The sequence below is a fragment of the Budorcas taxicolor genome, chromosome X (genome assembly GCF_023091745.1).
Source record: "Budorcas taxicolor isolate Tak-1 chromosome X, Takin1.1, whole genome shotgun sequence".
Lineage (NCBI taxonomy): Eukaryota > Metazoa > Chordata > Mammalia > Artiodactyla > Bovidae > Budorcas > Budorcas taxicolor.
In genome coordinates, this window is record NC_068935.1 from 84,223,395 (window position 1) to 84,230,313 (window position 6,919).

A 6,919-nucleotide genomic window follows, 5' to 3' on the forward strand; every position below is an offset into this window, starting at 1 on the left:
CAATCTACAGATTCAATGCAACCCCTATCAAGCTACCAACAGTATTTTTCACAGAACCAGAACAAATAATTTCACAGTTTGTATGGAAGTACAAAAAACCTTGAATAGCCAAAGCAATCTTGAGAAAGAAGAATGGAACTGGAGGAATCAACCTGCCTGACTTCAGGCTCTACTACAAAGCCACAGTCATCAAGAGAGTATGGTACTGGCACAAAGACAGAAATATAGATCAATGGAACAAAACAGAAAGCCCAGAGATAAATCCACACACCTATGGACACCTTATCTTTGACAAAGGAGGCAAGAATATACAATGCAGAAAAACAATCTCTTTAACAAGTGGTGCTGGGAAAACTGGTCAACCACTTGTAAAAGAATGAAACTACAACAGTTTCTAACACGATACACAAAAATAAACTCAAAATGTATTACAGATCTAAATGTAAGACCAGAAACTACAAAACTCCTAGAGGAGAAAACAGGCAAAATACTCTCCAACATAAATCAAAGCAGGATCTTCTATGACCCACCTCCCAGAGTAGTGGAAATAAAAGCAAAAATAAACAAATGGGACCTAATTAAACTTAAAAGCTTTTGCACAATGAAGGAAACTATAAGCAAGGTGAAAAGACAGCCTTCAGAATGGGGGAAAATAATAGCAAATGAAATAACTGACAAAGAATTAGTCTCAAAAATATACAAGCAACTCCTGAAGCTCAAGTCCAGAACAATAAATGACCCAATCAAAGAATGGGCTCAAGAACTAAACAGACAGTTCTCCAAAGAAGACATACAGATGGATAACAAACACATGAAAAGATGCTCAACATCACTTATTCTCAGAGAAATGTAAACAAAAATCACAATGAGGTACCATTTCACGCCAGTCAGAATGGCTGCTATCCAAAAGTCTACAAGCAATAAATGCTGGAGAGGGTGTGGAGAAAAGGGAACCCTCCTACACTGTTGGTGGGAATGCAAACTAGTACAGCCACTATGGAGAACAGTGTGGAGATTCCTCAAGAAAATGGAAATAGAACTGCCTTATGACCCAGCAATCCCACTGCTGGGCATACACACTGAGGAAACCAGAATTGAAAGAGACACGTGTACCCCAATGTTCATCGCAGCACTGTTTATAATAGCCAGGACATGGAAGCAACCTAGATGTCCATCAGCAGACGAATGGATAAGAAAACTTTGGTACATATGCACAATGGAATATTACTCAGCCATTAGAAGGGATACATTTGAATCAGTTCTAATGAGGTGGATGAAACTGGAGCCTATTATACAGAATGAAGTAAGCCAGAAAGGAAAAAACCAATACAGTATACTAACACATATATACATGGAATTTAGAAAGATGGTAACAATAACCCTATATGAGAGACAGCAAAAGATACACAGAAGTATAGAAGTCTTCTGGACCTTGTGGAAAAAGGTGAGGGTGGGAACATCTGAGAGAACAGCATTGAAACACGTACATTATCATATATGAAACAGATCGCCAGTCCAGGTTCGATGCATGAGACAGGGTGCCCAGGGATGGTGCACTGGGATGATCCAGAGGGATAGGATGGGGCGGGAGGTGTGAGGGGGGTTCAGGATGGGGAACACATGTAAACCCATGGCTGATTCATATCAATGTATGGCAAAAACCACTACAATATTGCAAAGTAATTAGCCTCCAACTAAAATACATAAAATAAAATAAAGAAGATGTGATACATGTATATATAATGGAATATTCAGTTCAGTTCAGTTCAGTTGCTCAGTCGTGTCCAACTCTTTGTGACCCCATGAATCACAGCACGCCAGGCCTCCCTGTCCATCACCAACTCCAGAGTTCACTCAGACTCATGTCCATCAAGTCAGTGATGCCATCCTGCCATCTCATCCTCTGTCGTCACCTTCTCCTCCTGCCCCCAATCCCTCGCAGCATCAGAGTCTTTCCCAATGAGTCAAGTCTTCGCATGAGGTGGCCAAAGTACTGGAGTTTCAGCTTTAGCATTACTCCTTCCAAGGAAATCCCAGGGCTTATCTCCTTCAGAATGGACCGGTTGGATCTCCTTGCAGTCCAAGGGACACTCAAGAGTCTTCTCCAACAACACAGTTCAAAACCATCATTCTTCTGCACTCAGCTTTCTTCACAGTCCAACTCTCACATCCATACATGAGTACTGGAAAAACATAGCCTTGACTAGATGGACCTTTGTTGGCAAAGTAATGTCTCTGCTTTTCAATATGCTATCTAGGTTTTAATCATCTATAAAAAAGAAAGAGTAATGTCATTTACAGTGATATAGATGGACCTAGATTTTGTCATACTGATGGAAGTCAAACACAGAAAGACAAATATCATATGATATTACTTATATGTGAAATCTTAAAATATAATACAAATGCATCTATTTACAAAACAGAGAGTCACAGATGTTTTTAAACAAAGTTATAGTTACCATGAAGGAAAAGGGAGAGGGATAAATTGGGAGACTGGGACTGACATATACACACTACTATATATAAAATGTATAACTAGTAAGAACCTCCTTTACACACAAGGAACTCTATTCAGTACTTTGTAATGACTTATATGGGAATAAAATCTTGAAGTGTGGATATATGTATATGTATAACTGACTCACTTTGCTGTACAGTAGAACTTAACACAACATTGTAAATCAATTATACTGCAAAAAAAAAAAAAAGAATTAAATAGCCTTCCAAACAGTCTGAGAGTCTAACATCCAGAGGAAGAACCCCTCAGAGCTTTTAGCCTTGAAGGCCAGTGCGGCTTGAGTGCAGGAGCTCCACAGGGCTAGGAGAAGAAACATTCCACTCTTGGAGGATGCACACAAGGCCTCGTGTGCACTGGGTCTCATCACAAAGCAGTATTTCCATAGGAATCTTGGATACACCTATCAAGCGGTCTTGGAGGGTCTCATGGGGAAGTGAAGGTCTATTGTGTCTTACCATGGAGGCAAGGACACTGGAAGTTCGAAGCCCCAGGGAATATTGATCAGTGTGAGCTCTCTCTGAGTCCACCTTTTGCCACCAAGACCCAGCCCCACACAACAACCTGGTTAAAAAAAAAAAAAAAAGTATTTCACAATAAAAGGGATTTAAAAACTGAACATATTCATAGCAATATCTATTTCTTATAAAGACACAGTGTACCCCATAGCATATCTCAGTGCCTGACTTGTGATAAGTGAAGTAGCTCAGTCATGTCTAACTCTTTGCGACGCCATGGACTGTAGCCTGCCAGGCTCCTCCATCCATGGGATTTTCCAGGCAAGAATACTGGAGTGGGTTGCCATTTCCTTCTCCAGGAGATATTCCCGACCCAGGGATTGAACCCGGATCTCCTGCATCATAGGCAGACGCTAAGGACTCTGTAAATATTTGTTGAATTACTAGTTATAGATTTCTGATGGGCTTAAAAGAGTCTTAATCAAGTAGTAATACACTGCTTCTGTATGTCCAGAAAGAGAAATATCCTGGTAAGTTATTTGAAAGATTTAAGCATTTAAATGCTAAGTTGTATTTTAAATTTTTTAAGATATTCCAACTGATTTTATTATATTCTATCTCCAGAGAGAACTGGAGATTTTAGATGCCACATGATTCTCCTAGTTCAGGTTTTAGAATATACACTTCATTTTGACTGATAATTTGCTGTGGTGATATTTAGGAAGAAGGGAGAAAAAGATGAGTAGTTATAATAACCATACTCTTGCTTCAATTTTTTCATATTGTACAAATTCACAGTTATATTAAAAATTATAAAAAAATATTTTCTTTGATACAGAATATACAATATTGCACTCATGTTGCAAGTAGTGTGTAAAAAATAACTCTATTTAGACTGCCATAATGATTGTCTGGGCCTGATATTTTATGGCATCACCAACTATAACTACAGCACTGCACCTTTAACCCACTGAAAAGGGCAATGCTTGATAAAGCCTTCTTTTTTTTTCCAGTGTCAGTGACCAGAAGTTTAAAAACTATATGCATAGTGAGGAAACTTTTCAGTTATATAACTATCACATCACATAACTAACTTTCCATCACATAACTAACTTTCCACCACACAACTACCTTTCAGTCTTTCCACCACATAACTACCTTTCCACCACATAACTACCTTTCAGTCTGAGGCACTGGTGATCTGTACCATATATTAAAGAATTTGATAATATTTGTCAAGCTATTTTCCAGGCTTTATCAATAATTTTCCAATGACTTTTCTTCTCCATTGTGCCTAATCATATTATCTCATATGCTATTCTTTCCTGAACAAATGAAACTATTTTTCAGTAATAGCTATTGTTCATTCTTGTGAAAAGCAATTATAATTTTTTTTTATTCAGACTGAGATACAAAGTTTGATTTGCTCAGAGTCACTCAGTGAATTGGGTTAATTCAGAGTTAGAAAAGGACTTCCTGGCTCCAACCACACACTCAGGCCCTGAGCTGAGGCATGAATCCAAACAGACAAGAGGGAGTGTTAAGCTGATCCTTCTGGGGCCTGGGACAACCTGTTCTTGCCTCATACCCACCTGACATCTACTTCCTGGAGTCACCTTCACTGACATGCAAATGATTCTGGAAGATCTCAGTGCTTTTAAACAGTAACCAATTTGTTTTTCCGCTTTTCATCTATTACATGGGTGGTAGCTGCCTAGTCACTTCAGTCACATCCGATTCTGTACGACCCTATGGACTGCAGCCTGCCAGGTTTCTCTGTTCATGGGATTCTCTAGGCAAGAGTACTGGAGTGGGTTGCCATGCCTTCCTCTAGGGGATCTTCTACACCCAGGGATTAAACCCGCGTCTCCTGCATCTCCTGCACTGCAGGCAAACTCTTTACTACTGGGTCACCAGGGAAGCCCACATGGAAGGCAGAGTTCACATCATTTCAATCTCAGATAAATCTGATCTAGGATATATTTTATCCTATTCTGACAGTAGAAAGGCACATAACAATTTGACTTAAAGCATTCACATATAAAATTAATGGAACCTGCAAATAGGGGAACTGCAAATACAAAAAGATCCATTAAAGAAATCTCTCATCTTTGACATTATCTTTTAAACTAAGTATAATCCAGTAAATAACAAAATAGCAGCAGTTAAAAAGAAAAAAGGAAAATTTCTTAGAGCAGGGAATCTTTGTCTTTACAGAGTCTATATGGAGAGAAGTACCCTCCTCAAATGCACATCCATAACTTATTTACAAACAAATCCCTACAGTACCAAGCACAGTACAGAATACTGAACATGCTGCTGACAGTCAAATTGAAAATTCAATTAAACAACATATAAATAGATAACCAAGGACAGAATGACTTAAAATTATACTGATAAAAACTAAAACCATATGAAGTGTAGGAAAACTATTTGAAGACCAATAATTATGTAAAAATAAATATTTAACTCTAGGACCTATTCTCATAGTAAAAGTTACAAAAATAGAATACAGTATTAAGTGAATAAAGAATTAAATGAATATATCAAAATTGATTTATAAAATATTTTACTCTTGAGAAACCTATTTCTCTTCCCTCCCTTTTCTAATAATTATATTCCTAGACCTATTTTGATAAAACATTGTAAGATTTGACTGGGTGAAAAATTCTTTGGGTTGTTTTCATGGATGCAAAATTTCTCTCTGCTGCTGCTGCTGCTGCTAAGTCATTTCAGTCATGTCTGACTCTGTGCGACCCCATAGACAGCAGCCCATCAGGCTCCCCCGTCCCTGGGATTCTCCAGGCAAGAACACTGGAGTGGGTTGCCATTTCCTTCTCCAATGCATGAAAGTGAAAAGTGAAAGTGAAGTCGTTCAGTCGTGTCTGACTCTAGCTACCCCATGGACTGCAGCCTACCAGGCTCCTCTGTCCATGGGATTTTCCAGGTAAAAATACTGGAGTAGGGTGCCATTGCCTTCTCCAAAATTTCTCTCAGAAGGTTCTGAATTTGAAATCAATTTACTCTTAGTTTCATGAGCTGGGACAGATTTAGGGTCACAGTAACTCCTTACCAACACTCTGATTCTACTGTCTCCCAGCCACCCAGGGGCTGCCACTTGTCTCAAACACCCTATTCAGAGATAGTGAACTGCTGCCAAATTAGGAATGATTACATGATAGATGGGGGTGGGAATTAGACCAAAAGGTAGGGCATTTCACATGTCATGAGTCCATGTTCTGTCTAAATAGAGGGGTTTTATCCTTTTTGGAAATTGGGGATAAGAGAACCATGGAAGCACATTCTACACAGTGCTACAGAAGAGGACCATTGATACATATTTGAAGGAAGAAAGCTCCAGTATTCTTCTGCCAACTTGAAAGAAACTGTCCAAGTACATGAAAAGGTTTCCTAGCAGTATTTCGACTCTTTATCTTTTAATGTTAACACTGTGCGTCTACAGCCCAACAGGAGTGGCATTTATAGGGTGACCTTACAGCTCTCAAGTGGTTTTAAAAGTGCTTTCTGATTCACTTCATAAGATGATCAATTGCACAGCTGGGAATTCACTGTAGTTTATGATGCAGTGGTGCTTAGAAAGGGAGGTATGTGTGTGAATGTGTAAGTGTGAGTATGTGTTTGCTCTTTGTTAACCATAGTATTGTGTGATCTTCTTAAGATCTTATGATCACAGAACTTTAATTTAAATGGTGCCAATCTGTCCAATATGATTGAAAGCAGTAAACACCATGGCATTATGTTTGATATCCATGCTCTTTGCCTTTTTTCTTTTCAAAATTAATTAAGATATCATTAAAATGTATCATGGTACCGCTTTGTCAGCAAGCCATTCAAAAAGATGCCATTGAAAATATTTCCAAGCAGCCTTTCCTTCTTCTGTTGCCCTCTGGAAGCAAAAATAGATCCACCTAACACAAGAAAA